Genomic DNA, 18,453 nt, shown 5'->3' with positions numbered 1-18,453 from the left:
TTGCATTGATATACGAGGGTAATCCCAAAAGTAAGGACTCCTGTTTTTTTATAAGTACATAGACCTGTTTATTTCTACAATGGTTTACATCAGTTTACAGCTTGACCATTTATCCTTTTTTTGACATAATCACCATTTCTGTTGGTGCATTTTTGTAGACACTGTGGCAGTTTTTGTATGCCCATGTCATACCAGCTCGTCGCCATGCTGTTCAGAAAGTTATAAACCTCTTCTTTCACCTCGTCGTCGGAGCTGAATCGCCGGGAGCACAATTAGCGCTGAGAGGTACTGTGAGACTCTGAGAAAACTCAAACGGGCAATTCAGAACTGGAGAAGAGGAATGTTGAGCAAGGGTGTACACATTCTCCGTGACAACGCTCGCCCATACATTGCTCGGCAAACTGTTGCTCTCCTGCAATAGTTTCAGTGGAACATAATCACCCACCCACCCTATAGTCCTGACCTGGTGCCCAGTGACTGTCACCTGTTCCCTAGGTTGAAAGAACATTTGGCCGGAAAGCGATTCAGCTCTGACAACGAGGTGAAAGAGGAGGTTCATAACTTTCAGAACAGCATGGCAGCGAGCGGGTATGACATGGGCATACAAAAACTGCCACAGCGTCTACAAAAATGCATCGATAGAAATGGTGATTATGTTGAAAAATAGCTAAATGTTAAAGCTGTAAACTGATGTAAACCATTGTAGAAATAAACAGGTCTATGTACTTATAAAAAATAGGAGATCTTACTTGTGGGATTACCCTCATACAATGAAATTTGGAGTAACCTGTTCTTAGTCAGTAAATCTGAATCACAAACTCTGATTTGCTGTGAAATAAGTTATCCAAAAGCACTCGTACTGCTAACTTACAAAAATATAGTTTTATAAGCGACCGAAAATTCTCTTAACCCTTCCAGCTACATAAGAAAAGTAAAGGACTAATGACTGAAATTTATGTATCTATGTGGTAATTGGAAGTTTTATATACAAAATATGTTGTTATTTCAAGCATTTTTATTTGTACTGCTTAAGTCCACCTGCTTAGCTGAGTGTAATATGCTTACCTACCGTGCAAAGGGCCTGGGTGCGATGCCCGGCCGGGTTGGAGATTTTCTCCTCGTGTAAACTGGATGCTGTGTTGTCATTATTATTCCATCATCACCGACACACAAGTCGCCCAGCGTGGTGTCACCTGCAATAAGACTTGCAAATTTGTGGCAGAAATTCACCGGATGGGGCCTCCCAGCCAACAATGCCACGCTATCAATTTCATTTGTACTCCTAAAAAAAAAATGCTGGGACATATTTGTCCCTATGTACCTTAAAGGACATTTATAGGACACATTACACTTTGTATGTCGAAGAACCACAAAGGCTGTATATCTGTTGTCTATTTGATGTCAAATTCTGCAAAACAGTTTCTGCTTGAAGTAAAGCATAAAGTAACACCACACTGCTCACAGATAGTGTAAGTGTGATTTTCAACATGTTTGAAACACAATGGCCTCATCTTTGTCTCACGTCAGCTTTATCATTTTGTGCTCTGGACTCTCTTTATTACAACATGTCTGCAACCTTCTTGAGGTTTTTACAGCTGTCGATAAATTCCTTTGTCGACTGTAATAATTGCCAATTACATTTCTTGCAATGCAGTGTCTGAACTCTAGAGACGATAATATTGATTTCAATCCTTCTTCTGCTGCAGATTTTGAATATATTATATGTGCATTGTTTACACCAATGTCAAGAAGATGAAAGAAAATTCTCAGGTAATACTTAATCTTTGCCTTTCTGCCAATCTCATAAGTCACTTTTTTTGTCCATAAGGTCCACCCCTGCTATCCACTTGTTGTATTTTCCTATCATCATCTCAGAAGAACCAGACTGATGCTTCTTCATGGCTGTACATGGTGTTGGAGAAATAAAATTAGTCAGTAGATAAACTGGCTTGTTATCCAGCCATTTGAGAAATGTCAGTCCATTGCTACTAAGGCTTATGAATCACCTTTTTTTATTTCTTTGCCCGGAGGGAATGTCTTTGGGATATTTTTACGGTTGGTGCATACTGTTCCACAGGATCTGATGTTTTCTAAACCAAAGTAATACTGCAAAGCTGGAGAGTTAAAAAAGTTATTTATGTAAATTTCACATCCCACTCCAGATAGAGATTATGTCAGTTGCAGAACTACTGACTCACCGAGTCGTATTTCAGGACCTGAGTTTTTTCTGTCAGTGTATAGATCAAACTCAAATAGATAACCAGTTTCTGAATCACACCTGCACCACATTTTGAAACACCACTTGTTTGTCTTATTTTTGACATGCTGTCATATAATAGTATGTCTTTTGAACCTGATCATATACCCATCTACAAATTGAGTGCTAGTTGCGCTAAGAGATTCCTGAAAGATTTTGTTCAAATGTACAGTCACATGTCTCACTTTGTTTGCATGATCTTTCTTTACTGACTGGTCTCTATTGTTGGAAAAATATAAGTACTTTTGAATCTCTTCAAAGTGGTCTAGTTTCATAATTTGAGCTATATAAGGAACATCTAAATCAGGTTCAGTTGCCTAGTAGCTTCTAAATGCAGGTAAAATGTGGTGCCCCGTTGCTAGATTCATACTAAGAAATGCCTTAATTACGTCTTGATTTGCGCTGAATGTATTGCCAAATAGTTTTGCATACTGAGTACTTTCAGGAATTAATATAGCATGCAACAAAACTCTTAGGCCCATAGTGGAAGAAAAACTCTCAAATGTCGCTGACACTAAACAACAGCACTTTCCCGATATGTGATTCATTTATCATTGAAATGTCTTTGTTGGTAAGTTCTTGTCTATTAAAATTCTGGTAAATCTGTAAGGCATTCAGGTGTCTTAGCGTTTGGCTCTGATGTGACTTCTTCTGTCTGCCTTCTTTTGCTAAGTGGACTATGTATTTCTTTTACAGTATCTTTTATAACAACATGTTCTCTTTAATTTTCCCTATCTCCTTGTAGAAAAATTTTATCCTCTTCATCTAGTAACAGACCAACTTTGTCATCACTATTGCAAGCCCCAAAAACCTGCAAAACAGTTTCGTCAGTGATGAAAAATTCTCTTTTTCTGGAGCACAAGACCTAAATGCAAATTTAAAACTATAGTAGTACAAGTATTTTTTTCACTTATTTAGTAAAAAGAAAGATAATACATTTCCAACTGAGTTAAAATATTATTCCACCTGTTTTTATGTAATAGTAATGATTTCATAACATAACATGAATCTTCAAATGCAAGTACATCATTGTGGTACAATGGGACAACTATGTCCCACAGAATGGAAAGAAAGATTTCCACTGATGAGTTGCTGTTATTTTCTAAACAAATGGTCCAAAGTAAGAGAGAAACTTACATGAATATAGTTTCCAGCTTTGACAGTAAGGCAGAGGTCATAAAACAAACAATAATTGAATAAACATGTACGTGTCTTTGAAGCAATAATCACCAACAATTCCATAATGGACGACTATAGTAATTGCTGCCACCAAAGATGTACAAAATTGAAGAAAACGAATATCTCTGCTTCAAGTAGAGCACCTGTAGTACATCTACTGTGATTACAATCCAATTGTTAACCCTTTCATTCATTGTGTTGTCATTTGACACCATCATGTTTCACCATCTGCAGAGTGGAAACACAGTGTCTGCATTTTGTCATGCTGGTGGCAGATAACAATCTAGTACAGGTGTGTGCCACATGGGGGGCTTTCGTCTCCTTTGAATAGGGAAATCAACAGTCGAATGTTTATCATGCTGTGTTATGCGTGCTGTAGTGTGTGGAACGTGCTTCACATTTTTTCCTTTCTGTTTAGAGTGTGTCGAAGATTTATAGAAGACAAAGATGTTAAAAGTTTCTTAAAGGTAAGGATATTGTGTATGTGTTATTTTGGTGAATGTTCTTTTGTTAAATTGTTAGCTACATTTTTTCAAATCTGGTTGTTGTCACTTGCCACCATTGTGATGACGTGCATTCATGGTGCATGGACATTCTCGTTTTTGTGGCTAATATTTTTGATGTTCAGTTGAAATAATTTTGAAAGATCATTCTTAATATATTTGATGGATATTCCGATTATGTTCATACATCACATAGCTAGAGCTCAACGACAGTGAGCTTTCAGAACTCTTAGACAGTGAAGAGTCTGGACCTGAAAATGTTGAAGATACAGCAGATATGAGGAATGAAGAAGCACAGTGGGAGTGCCGGACCTCACAGCAAGAAAGAGACTCTCTAGCACCTGAAAAAGAAGTTCTACAAGTAGAAAATGAATAGCCTCAAGGTAACTTCAAATACAAAAAAATACATTTCAAATGCCTTGACAGTAGTTTCAGTGCTCCAGATATTACAGCTGATGGAGAAATAAGAAGTCTTGCTGAATATTTTTCAGAATACTTCACCAGTGGTTTTCTGGAATTACTTTCAGAACAGACAGCTTTGTATCTAGTGCAGAAAAATGGAGTGCCAGTGAAATGTACTAGCTCTGAAATACGAAAACTGATTGGAGTACATATTTTGATAGGTGCATTAGGATTTTCGAGATTGCTTATGTATTGGGAGCCTCACACAGGAATAACTTTGATTGCAGACACATTTTCTGTAAATAGAATATTCAAACTGAGGAATCATTTTCATTTAGTCAACAATATGGATGATGGCTCTCCAGAAGACAAAATCTGGAAGATGAAACCACTGCTAAATAGAATCAGGGAAACTTCTCAGTCTGAAAAAAGGAGAAAGGCAGAGTATTGACAAGCAAATGATGCCTTCAACGGTAGCGTAATGAAGCAATTTGTTTGGATAAACCAAACCTTGTTGGTCTAAAAAAATTTTGTTTGTTGTGGAGTTTCCAGAATTATATAGGATTTTGAAATATATCAGAGCAAAAGTACGGGAATTCGAAGTGAGCACGAGCACCGGGGCTCAGGTGGTTCTATTGTGATGCGACTGAGTGAACACATTCCACAAGTCTGTAGGTATAAACTATATTTCGATAATTATTTTACATCTATGTCACTGGTGCTTGAATTGTTGAAAAAGAAGAGCTTTTCCATAGAGACCATCAGAGCTAACTGGTTACAAAAGTGCCCACTGAAATCAGTTTGAACTGAAGAAGGAAGGAAGGAAGAGGATCTGTCAATGTCTGTGTGACCACAGAAGAAGATCTCTGTGTCGTTGCTGGCTCGGTAATAGTGCTGTCACACTCACTTCCTCATACCTGGGTGTAGAAATTATTGATAAAGTAAAGAAATGAAGTGTAGCACAAAAGCAACATCTGGAGATCACAAGACCAGCCATCGTAAAGGATTACTGTGCGTTTATGGGTGGCATTGACAAAATTGATTTTTTGATCTCTCTGTACAGAATTTGCATGGAAACTAAGAAGTGGCCTGTAAAAGTTACTTTTCACGTGGTTGATCTCTCCATATGTAACTAATGGCTACAATACGTGAGAGACCTGGATGCCAAAGGAAAAGGAAGTAAAGAGAAAATGACCTGCTGCAGTTCAGAAATCAGGTAGCTGAAGCTTTAATTCTAATGGAGAAGGAAAACAGCTCCAATTCAAGGAGGAGGACGTCCGTGATTGACTGAGGGTGAGTTTGAGGATGGTGATTGACTGAGGATGAGTTTGAGGATGAAGAACCCAGATCAGATATGGTAAAAACATTGCAGAGAGAGCTGAGATCAGTTTCAGATGTCAGATACGATGGGTTTTCTTATTGGCCACATTACATTGAAGGGAGGGAGCAAAGATGCAAATTAGAAAAATGCACTGGCAGAAGTAAAGTTCAATGTTCCAAATGCCATGTGACACTTTGCTTGAACAAAAATAATAACTGTTGTGTTAAATTTCATATTAAATAATTTTTTGCAATAAATTTTGTCACTTGAATGGCGTGCTAATTACTTCTGTACCAAGAAGTTGTTGACCACATTCTCGAGTTATATGTACCTGTAGTGACCCAATGGTGTTAAATGACAACATAATATTTTTCAAAAACCACTTTCGAAATCTCTTTTTGTCAGGAAACATGTTGAGATAAATCGTTTGATCAAGAAAAATGCAAAAAATGAATTCTTTCATTGGCGAAGAAAAAATAGTGACAAAGGGTTAAGATGATTTATAAGTGGGACAAATATGTCCCTTGTATGTGACAGTGTTAAATAACCTATTTCTCAAACAATTATGCAGTGAAAGTAGGGAATGATTGTTTTGAATGAGGATAGGCCTACCATTCTAAAAATTTTAAAAGAGCACAAGTAAGTTTAAGCCTACAATTGACAATATCATAGCACTCACAAATGTTTGAAATTTCACAATGTATATCCCAACACAAATGTGTATGGATACAGTCAGTGAAAACTTATGCAGAAGTGACACGAACAGTAAAATATATGAATCTAGAATTTCAATTCGCTCATGAATCTTGCACAAGCAGTCCTGCAGAAAGAAAAATTCCAAAGTTGGCTTTTACATATAAATCAACGTGCGAATCACATCAATTTTTTGCTTAGCATTTTCTCTGCCAGCTTCTACATTGACAAGTCCAAGAGAAATACTCCAGCGTGAGATTTTCTCCGTGAAAATTTGGAAAAACGTGCAGCACCAACAAAGCATGTATTGTGGCTGTTGCACCTAACAGTGCTATGTTACTGATCTTGGTGTGTGTGTGTGTGTGTGTGTGTGTGTGTGTGTGTGTGTGTGTCTGTCTTTTCCTCTTAATAGTGTCAAGAACGACTCTTTGTTGAGAAACTTGATCACCTCTCTTTGTCCTGATTTCACCAGTTTCTCATATGTTTCTAAAGGTGCAAACAGACTTGTTGTAATATTCAGGTGGTCCCCAATGACAACTGCTCCACTTCTGTCAGCATTATACATGTTGTTGTTGTTATTGTCTTCAGTCCTGAGACTGGTTTGATGCAGCTCTCCATGCTACTCTATCCTGTGCAAGCTTCTTCATCTCCCAGTACTTACTGCAACCTACATCCTTCTGAATCTGCTTAGTGTATTCATCTCTTGGTCTCCCTCTACGATTTTTACCCTCCACGCTGCCCTCCAATGCTAAATTTGTGATCCCTTGATGCCTCAGAACATGTCCTACCAACTGGTCCCTTCTTCTAGTCAAGTTGTGCCACAGACTCCTCCCCAATTCTGTTCAATACCTCCTCATTAGTTATGAGGTCTACCCATCTAATCTTCAGCATTCTTCTGTAGCACCGCATTTCAAAAGCTTCTATTCTCTTCCTGTCCAAACTATTTATCGTCCATGTTTCACTTCCATACATGGCTGCACTCCATACAAATACTTTCAGAAACGACTTCCTGACACTTAAATCTATACTCGATGTTAACAAATTTCCCTTCAGAAACGCTTTCCTTGCCATTGCCAGTCTACATTTTATATCCTCTCTACTTCGACCATCATCAGTTATTTTGCTCCCCAAATAGCAAAACTCCTTTACTACTTTTAAGTGTCTCATTTCCTGATCTGATTCCCTCAGCATCACCCGATTTAATTCGACTACAAGCATTATATATACAAGATGTTATTTAGAAGTTTCAAGACTGATTCATTTCTGGGTAGGGGAGTGCATGCAGACCAGTTCCGCCTGGTGGGAGGAGTAGTGGGGGGTCTCAGGGAATGAACTGATGCTGTGGCAGTTGCCCCCGAAACACTGGAGAGTGTGTATTGCTTGCAGCGTGAGTGCGTGTCATTGACCTCAGTTGAAAAGTGGGATAGGCGAAAATGGAGCAGCACTTGGAGCAGCGGTATGCAATTAAGTTTTGCATGTGACTGAACAAAACCGCTATGGAGACACTGTGTGATTCAAGAGGCCTTTAATGAAGAAGCCATGGTCCATGCAATGGTTTTCATGTGGCACAAATGCTTCAAAGATGGCCACGGGAATGTTGAAGACAATAACCACTCTGGGAGGCCATCATCAAGCTGAACGGATCAAAATGTGGAAAGAGTGCGGGAACTTTTAAACAGTGACCATCGTCTTAGTACTAGATTAACTGCCGATGAACTGGGACTCACTCAGAGTACAGTGTGGAGGATTGTGACGGAGAATTTGATGATGCAAAATGTGTGTGCCACACTGGTGCCAAAAGTTTTGTCGGTGGATCTGAAGAAATGGCGCATGACTGTTTGCTAGGAAATGCTCCAGCGGTTGAATGTTGATCCGAACCTTCTGGAGAAAGTGGTTACAGGTGATCTGGAGAAAGTAGTTACAGGTGATGAGACCTGGGTCTACAAGTACGATCCTGAGTCGAAGCGTCAAAGCTCAGGATGGCACACTGCTTCCTCACCGAAGCCCAAGAAAGCTCGCATGAACAAGTTGTGTGTGAAGTGTATGCTGATTGTTTTTTATTGTGGTAAAGGAGTGATTCACAAGGCGTTTGTTGCTCGTGGACAGACTGTCACAGGTGACTTTTATGCTGGAGTGCTCCGCCGCTTGAGGCATAGAGTTCGCCACATCTGCACGGTGATTGAGGGCCGTTGGATTCTCCACCATGACAACGCGCCCATTCACACATCGCACGCCGCCACTGAAGTTTTGGTCACGTTCAACGTGACAACATTGGCGCAGCCACCCTACAGCCTCAACTTGGCTTCAAGTGACTTTTTCCTCTTCCCATGACTCAAGACAGGTCTAAAAGGGAACTGATTCGATTCCATTGATGCCATCCAGCAGTCTTCGACGAGAGCCCTTGACAGCATGACGCCTGTGGCCTTCCAGAAGGGCTTCGAATAGTGGAAGATGCGCTGGTAGCGTTGTGATGATGCTGAAGGATCATATTTTGAAGAATTTTAGTTTGCTGTACTTAAATGTCCAGTAAATTTTTAGTACTGAGTTAAGTCTTGAAACTTTTGAATCACACCCTGTATATGTTGGCTATTACCTTCTCCATTACTTCACATTAGGTGCTATCGTGGATGGTGGCAGTTGTGGTGCCTGGCACTGAACTCCAGTGTCGTTGTTAGGTGTGGACGTCACTGACGGGAACACTTTTCTTTTTCTACACTCAGTGCAGGATTTCATGCTTGACTCACTTGTAGGCCATTACCTTTATTAATTAGACCATCTTAGACTCTAAATTCAGTGACCTCTTTAATCACACATTCCCAGGAGAAGGGAGATTGTCTTAAGTATTTTGGCATTGTTGTAATCCATAGTATGGTCAGTTTTTATACTACTGTCAACCAAGAATGATTAGATAGTCTGGCATAATTCGTTGTGTCAGGCTATGTTTATGGCATCTCTCTTTTCTACCATGCGTACGGCGTCTCCAATGTATGCTTTGCCACAATGGTAGGGGATTTAGTAGTCTTTTGGATTACTAGGCTAAGATCATCATTCACTGAGCCTAATAATGTCAATTTAACATTACTGTGTTCCAAGATCCTGCTGATTTTTCTATAGAGACGGGATGCACATTAATTATTAGTGCTCTTCTTTTTCTTCCTGCTGTCGTCTAGGTACAGCCTGTCTTAGGTGTTTGCTTTATCTGTTAGCTGCTGTAGCCATTTCTTCAGAATGTTGTCTTCAGGTGCCTCAGATCAGTTGAAATGCTACTTGGTTGAAGATGAATTGTGCCCTGTGAACAAACATGTGTAAAATGCCTTCATCCTGGGAGTTGTAATGCCTACTGGAGGCAAGCAGATACAGATCACAATTTGTAGGTTTTATATACATACGGTGTCGTAGTTTACCATCTTGTTCCTGTTTCATTAGGATGTCAAGGAAACTGGAGGGTGTCATCCTGTTCCACCTCCGTTGTAAACTGTGTGGGGGTTGCAATGTAACTGACTTGATTTTTGTAGTCTCTTCCTCAGTAACACCAAACCTCAAAGCTGAAAGTTTAAATGAGTGTGGGAAGATATTTGCTCAACGATTTACATGATGCTATATTTTAAGGTGATATGAACACACAATTTTATTCTCTTCAAAGATCAGTTACTAATTATGTTGACCAGTTTTTACACTACAAACAATCGGACCATGATGCACAATCACAGTGGCGAGCTTAAGGTTCAATACTGGCAACAAAATAATTGGTCCACTTTTGCATAAAATCGTCACAGATCGCAATTAATAGTGCCCTATAGTAGATTCAAAAAATATAATTACACTGCAATAGTTCATTGAAGTCGGTCCATAATGAACATCTCTGGGTCAAAAAATCAATCACAATGATGACAACCTTATACATTTGTGATAATCACATCGTAGTTGTAGGAGAATATTCATTTATTTTACGTACTAAATTCATTCAAAAGTAATTAAACATTGAAGTTCAGGAGTTTCGCAGTTTCAGATGCTCCTATTTTCATGTACAGAATATACATAACTGTGGCATGAGTCAAATAAGGAGAGCACACTCAACAACGATGTAACTCCTTAGATATCAAACTGCAGAAAGGCAATTTTGGGTGACCTCCAACTACTTGTAAAAGAGCCTAAGAACACACTGTTGTTTTGAAACCAACATAATCTTTGAAAAATGGCTAGGCTGGAATTTCAAACAATGGAAAATCCAGGATGGAATGTAACAATATCATGAAAAGGAAAGTTGCTGCTCACCATATAGCAGAGATGCTGAGTCACAAATAGGCACAACAAAAACACTCTCACAAATAAAGCTGTCGGCCATTGAGGCCTTAGTCAACAATACACACACACACACACACACACACACACACACACACACACAAATGCAACTTACACACATAACTGCAGTGTCATGTCAGGCAACTGAAACCACACTGCGAGTGGCAGCACTAGTGCATGATGAGAGTGGTGACTGGGTGGGAGTCAGGAGGAGGCTGGGGTGGGGAGGGGGATAGACAGTATGGTAGGGGTGGCGGACAGTGAAGTGCTGCAGGTTAGATGGAGGGCAGGGGAGAGGTAATGAGGAGGGGGGGGGGGGATGGGAAGTAGCAGAAAAGGAGATAAGTGAAAAGACTGAGTGTGATGGTGGTATGATGGCTGCGTAATGCTGGAATGGGATCAGGGAAGGGGCTGAGGTTACGGGAATGTATTGCAGGAAAAGTTACCACCTGTGCAACTCAGAAAAGCTGGTGTTGGTGAGAAGGATCCATATGGCACAGGCTGTGAAGCAGTCATTGAAATTAAGGCTGTCATGTTTGGCGGTGTGTTCAGCAACAGTGTGATCCACTTGTTTCTTGGCCACAGTTTGTCAGTGGCCGTTCACCCAGAGAGACAGCTTGTTGGTTGTGATGCCCACACAGAATGCAGCACAGTGGTTGCAGTTTAGCTTGTAGGTCACATGACTGGTTTCACATGTAGGGTGATGTGGGATAGGTGACATTCGTGACTGGACTGGGGTAGGTGGTGATGGGAGGATGTATGGGACGGGTCTTGCATCTAGGTCTGTTACAAGGATATGAACCATGAGGTAAGGGGTTGGGAGCAGGGGTTGTACAAGGCCGGACAAGATATTGTGTAGGTTCGGTGGACAGCGGAATACTGCTGTGGGAAGGATAGTGGGCAGGACATTTCTAATTTCAGGGCATGATGAAAGGTAGTCAAAACCCTGACGGAAGATGTAATTCAGTTGCTCCAGTCCTGGGTGGTACTGAGCTGCAAAGGGAATGCTCCTCTATGGCTGGATGGTGGGAGTTTGGGAGGTGGTGGAAGACTGGATAGATAAGGCATAGGAGATCTGTTTTTGTACAAGGTTGGGAGGATAATTAAGGTATGTGGAGGTGTCAGTGAGACCTTCAGTATATTTCGAGAGCGACCACTCATCAGTGCAGGTGCGATGACCACAGGTGGCTAGGCTGTACGGAAGGGACTTCTTGCTATTGAAAAGGTGGCAGCTGCTGAAGTGTAGGTATTGCTGGTGTTCAGTAGGTTTGATATGGACGGAGGTACTGATGTAGCCATCTTTGAAGTGGAGGTCAACATCTAGGACGGAGGCTTGTTGGGTTGAGTAGGACCAGGCGAAGCAAATGGGGGAGAAGTTGTTGAGGTTCTGAAGAAATGTGGATAGGGTGTCCTCACCCTTGATCCAGGTTGAAAAGATTTCATCAATGAATCTGAACCCCTCACCTGCTTACCCAAACTGACAGGTTCCAAATGAGATAACCATCATCATGTTTGCTACGCATTTCCCCTGTTATCTCGCCTTCTGTTATCTTCCCTCCCATCGCGTATCTCTGTTTTGAAATTATCTGTTCCTATAACTATCCCTTTCATTCCAATGAGAATCTCTTCTGGTTCCATCTCCCTGATATTCATTGTAATAACCTGCATCTCTTCTCACATGATCTCCACAATTTTTGATCCCCACCCCTAAATGCAGATGACATGATAGCTACAAAATCCTCCCTGACTGAAATCTCACAAAATTCTTTCAATGTCCACATTTTCTTCTTTTTTGGCATGTTCAAAAATTAACTTTTGATTGCTGGTCACTGGGGCTCAGTTCGGAGCACGACTCATCACAAAAGACAGTTCTGCTCCAACCAATGAGATTCCAGGCTGAAGATGCATCTGGAGACACTATGGACAGCAGTGGGATACCAACTTAACTTGCCACTTGCCATACAGCTGGAAGAAGTAGAATCCACTAGATTCTTGGGGATTGCTGTGGATAATAAGCTGAAATGGAAACAATGTATTATACCATGGATTCTTTAATGCATACCTGCAGGATGGAGGGATAGTGTGGGGAAACTCAAACATTTGAAAAGTAGAAAGAGAGTTAAAAAAATCAATCATATTAAGAAGAAAGATTTATGAAACAAGCAGAAACTGCTTCAAAAAACTAGCTATCTTAATTTCTTCATTCTTGTACACATATAATACTATAATATATGCCACAAAAGATAGTGCAGCATGGACTAAAAATGCTTGTGTACACACCCAGAACACACGGAGGAAGACTGGCATAAGCATACCCAACTGACTGACAGTGCTTGGAAAAGGACTCAAATACTCAGGTGTCAAATTACTAAGAAGTCTACTTAAAAAACTGTGTGGCAATGTATGTGACACTAAGTTTTCAAAGAACTTTGAATACTATCCGGTGGAAAAGGAATTTTGCAGGGTTGAAGAGTACTAATCACATTAAATTTGTAATCAGTGGTGTTAGAATGTAAGAAAAATGGTTAGGAAGTATGTGATAATGAATGCTTTCTATTTTTAATGTGTCACTGTACACCGTGTGAACCTACAGGCTCAAATAAAATTCATTTCAATTCAAATACAGCTCAACACTCAGGAGTGATGGTCTGGGGCCAATTGGACAGAATTTGGCACAATATTCCTCAGGAAAAAAAAAAAAAAAGGAACCCGTGCTCTAGGGGTAGCGTCTTTGATTCATAATCAAAACGTCTTCGGTCCCGGGTTCGATCCCCGCCACTGCCTAAATTTTGATAAATAATCAGCATTGGCGGCCGAAGACTTCCGGCATAGGAAGTCAGCCTCATTCTGCCAACGGCCTTGTCAAAGAGGGCGGAGGAGCGGATAGAGGTTCAGGGCACTCTCTTGTCCTAGGGGTGGGAAATTGCCCCTAAAGGCAGAAGAATCAGCAATGATCAATGACATGAGGATGCAGAAGGCAATGGAAACCACTGCATTAAAGACACGTAACGTGTATCCACAGGACATGTGGCCTGTAATTGAAGAAGTGTCATGATGATCTCGTCATTGGCAAAGGATTCCGGAATAGTCCCCCATTCGGATCTCCGGGAGGGGACTGCCAAGGGGGAGGTTACCATGAGAAAAAGATTGAATAATCTGTGAAAGGATAACGTTCTATGAGTCGGGGCGTGGAATGTCAGAAGCTTGAACATGGTAGGGAAACTAGAAAATCTGAAAAGGGAAATGCAAAGGCCTAATCTAGATATAGTAGGGGTCAGTGAAGTGAAGTGGAAGGAAGACAAGGATTTCTGGTCAGATGAGTATCGGGTAACATCAACAGCAGCAGAAAATGGTATAACAGGTGTAGGATTCGTTATGAATAGGAAGGTAGGGCAGAGGGTGTGTTACTGTGAACAGTTCAGTGACCGTGTTGTTCTAATCAGAATCGACAGCAGACCAACACCGACAACGATAGTTCAGGTATACATGCCGACATCGCAAGCTGAAGATGAACAGATAGAGAAAGTGTATGAGGATATTGAAAGGGTAATGCAGTATGTAAAGGGGGACGAAAATCTAATAGTCATGGGCGACTGGAATGCAGTTGTAGGGGAAGGAGTAGAAGAAAAGGTTACAGGAGAATATGGGCTTGGGACAAGGAATGAAAGAGGAGAAAGACTAATTGAGTTCTGTAACAAGTTTCAGCTAGTAACAGCGAATACCCTGTTCAAGAATCACAAGAGGAGGAGGTATACTTGGAAAAGGCTGGGAGATACGGGAAGATTTCAATTAGATTACATCATGGTCAGACAGAGATTCCGAAACCAGATACTGGATTGTAAGGCATACCCAGGAGCAGATATAGACTCAGATCACAATATAGTAGTGATGAAGAGTAGGCTGAAGTTCAAGACATTAGTCAGGAAGAATCAATACGCAAAGAAGTGGGATACGGAAGTACTAAGGAATGACGAGATACGTTTGAAGTTCTCTACCGCTATAGATACAGCAATAAGGAATAGCGCAGTAGGCAGTACAGTTGAAGAGGAATGGACATCTCTAAAAAGGGCCATCACAGAAGTTGGGAAGGAAAACAGAGGTACAAAGAAGGTAGCTGCGAAGAAACCATGGGTAACAGAAGAAATACTTCAGTTGATTGATGAAAGGAGGAAGTACAAACACGTTCCGGGAAAATCAGAAATACAGAAATACAAGTCGCTGAGGAATGAAATAAATAGGAAGTGCAGGGAAGCTAAGACGAAATGGCTGCAGGAAAAATGTGAAGACATCGAAAAAGATATGATTGTCGGAAGGACAGACTCAGCATACAGGAAAGTCAAATGCAGAGGAGAGAGCCGATAGGTGGAAAGAATACATTGAAAGCCTCTATGAGGGTGAAGATTTGTCTGATGTGATAGAAGAAGAAACAGGAGTCGATTTAGAAGAGATAGCGGATCCAGTATTAGAATTTAAAGAGCTTTGGAGGACTTACGGTCAAATAAGGCAGAAGGGATAGATAACATTCCATCAGAATTTCTAAAATCATTGGGGGAAGTGGCAACAAAACGACTATTCACGTTGGTGTGTAGAATATATGAGTCTGGCAATATACCATCTGACTTTCGGAAAAGCATCATCCACACAATTCCGAAGACGGCAGGAGCTGACAATTATTGCACAATCAACTTAACAGCTCATGCATCGAAGCTGCTTACAAGAATAATATACAGAAGAATGGAAAAGAAAATTGAGAATGCGCTAGGTGACGATCAGTTTGGCTTTAGGAAAAGTAAAGGGACGAGAGAGGCAATTCTGACGTTACGGCTAATAATGGAAGCAAGGCTAAAGAAAAATCAAGACACTTTCATAGGATTTGTCGTCCTGGAAAAAGCGTTCGACAATATAAAATGGTGCAAGCTGTTCGAGATTCTGAAAAAATTAGGGGTAAGCTATAGGGAGAGACGGGTCATATACAATATGTACAACAACCAGGAGGGAATAATAAGAGTGGATGATCAAGAACGAAGTGCTCGTATTAAGAAGGGTGTAAGACAAGGCTGTAGCCTTTCGCCCCTACTCTTCAATCTGTACATCGAGGAAGCAAAGATGAAAATAAAAGAAAGGTTCAGGAGTGGAATTAAAATACAAGGTGAAAGGATATCAATGATACAATTCGCTGATGACATTGCTATCCTGAGTGAAAGTGAAGAAGAATTAAATGATCTGCTGAACGGAGTGAACAGTCAATGAGTACACAGTATGGTTTGAGAGTAAATCGGAGAAAGACGAAGGTAATGAGAAGTAGTAGAAATGAGAATAGCGAGAAACTTAACATCACGATTGATCGTCACGAAGTCAATGAAGTTAAGAAATTCTGCTACCTAGGCAGTAAAATAACCAATGACGGATGGAGCAAGGAGGACATCAAAAGCAGACTCGCTATGGCAAAAAAGGCATTTCTGGCCAAGAGAAGTCTACTAATATCAAATACCGGCCTTAATTTGAGGAAGAAATTTCTGAGGATGTACGTCTGGAGTACAGCATTGTATGGTAGTGAAACACGGACTGTGGGAAAACCGGAAGAGAAGAGAATTGAAGCATTTGAGATGTGGTGCTATAGACGAATGTTGAAAATTAGGTGGACTGATAAGGTAAGGAATGAGGAGGTTCTACGCAGAATCGGAGAGGAAAGGAATATGTGGAAAACACTGATAAGGAGAAGGGACAGGATGATAGGACATTTACTAAGACATGAGGGAATGACTTCCATGGTACTAGAGGGAGCTGTAGAGGGCAAAAACTGTAGAGGAAGACAGAGATTGGAATACGTCAAGCAAATAATTGAGGATGTAGGTTGCAAGTGCTACTCTGAGATGAAGAGGTTAGCACAGGAAAGGAATTCGTGGCAGGCCGCATCAAACCAGTCAGTAGACTGATGACAAAAAAAAAATCCTCAGGAGGACACCCAATAACTCTGTCAGCACCAAGCTGAATACCTGATTGCATAATGATCAGAGGTGAACCAACATGTTATTAACTTTCTCAATTTGTGAAGCTTTTTCTGTTGACTAAATCATCCATTTTTTCTGAAATTGTGATCATTTGTCTGTACTTACACATAACATCTACCTATTGCTGTCCCATTTGGATAATTCCTTCATAGTGCATTTTTTTTCTCTTAGAATGTAATTGCAGAAATATGATTATTTGTTTTGTAATTCAAAGTTTCAATTTTCTCTTCAAGGTTTTGTTTAGTCTGAGTTATTCCTGATTTTGAAATTTGATTTTCCCACTGCATGAATATTTCAAAACTCTTGGCAGTTTTTTTCATTGTCATTTGCAGTATATGATTCTGCATTTACAATTTTAGATTCAACTGGATCTCCTCGAGCATTAAGCTGTTTTTGTCCCAATTCTACAGGAAGTTGTTATGTGTAAAGTTCATCTTTTAATTCTGCAACCTGAACTCTGTTATTTAACAGTTCAGTTTTTAACTCACTTACCACTTGTGAAAGCCTCTCATTGTTTTAGACATTGTTTTCATCAACTTGACTGCCCAGCTCATTTTTTGAATATTTGATTTTCTTACTTAACTCACATTTCATTTCACTATTTGAGTTTTTGATTTTATTATTTGTTTCAGTCACTCAGATGCCTAACTGATTACTTTGAAACATCAATTTTATTACTCAGTTCATTCTTTACTTCAGTGTTTGATTATGCTAATAATTTTTGCATCTCCCTTATTAAATTTTCAAGCTTCTTCCTGAGAAAGAACTTGCAAAACTTTTAACACTGAATTGTCCCCCAACACAATTATCTAAAACTGGCTTCTCTTTAATCACTTTGTCACAGTTTTTTTCAGTTTAGTAGTACAAAAAGTAATTTCACACACAAATTCCCACAATCACTACACAAGGAACACTATGAAGTAATAAGTATAGTACTTTTATTTTATACATTGTTAGAGTCACAATCCAGTCTGCAATTAACCACTTTGTTCCAGTTTGATTGTTTGTCCTCTTGTCTTTATGACATGCAATGTATTATTTGATATTTTGGCATAATTTTGTTCATTCTTGGTTTTATTTCTGTCTGTAAATCAAATAACCAAAGAGTGCAGTTAACTACTACCTGTAATTTAAAATTAAATGATTCGAGTGCTGATTCTACATTTTCAGAAATCCCACTAACCTCCATGCTATGGTAACAATGTGCTACAAACAGTATAAAAATTATGTTAAAATTAACTTGTAATTTTTCTTAAAATGAAACTTTTTACAGTTACTAATAACAGTAGGAGTGGAACATTGTGACATTGATAATTAACTTATGACTCCTTTCTCATAAAGTGATGGTTATAATTACTTTGCTGCAGATTTTGACTGGGGTATTTATGTGTTACATTTTGACACAGTAAAGGAACAAAGTTTTCACAGTACACAATCAACTGACATAAAAAAAAATAAAACCAAATACTAAACTCTGATGGCCTACATGCTTACTCTAATGCTGATTAACATAGACTCCGTAGGCTTTGGTGCTCTGTTATATGATACACAAAAATTCCATTTTTTTATACCATGGTTAAAGGAAATAGACTTACAGTTAGCCTTACAATTCTGTAAGATTCCATATACAAAGTTCAGCTTTTCTAAATGTGTTTTATGCGAACAAAATCCTTTTTGTACAAAAATTAATGAATCAATCAAGCCAGAATGATTCTAATTAACATTTTAATCATGATAAAATTTCTATTGCTGACATTCTCAAAGATTCTTGTTCAGGTGGTTAAT

Source organism: Schistocerca cancellata, chromosome 3, assembly GCF_023864275.1.
Source record: "Schistocerca cancellata isolate TAMUIC-IGC-003103 chromosome 3, iqSchCanc2.1, whole genome shotgun sequence".
NCBI lineage: Eukaryota > Metazoa > Arthropoda > Insecta > Orthoptera > Acrididae > Schistocerca > Schistocerca cancellata.
This window is presented reverse-complemented; position numbering follows the sequence as displayed.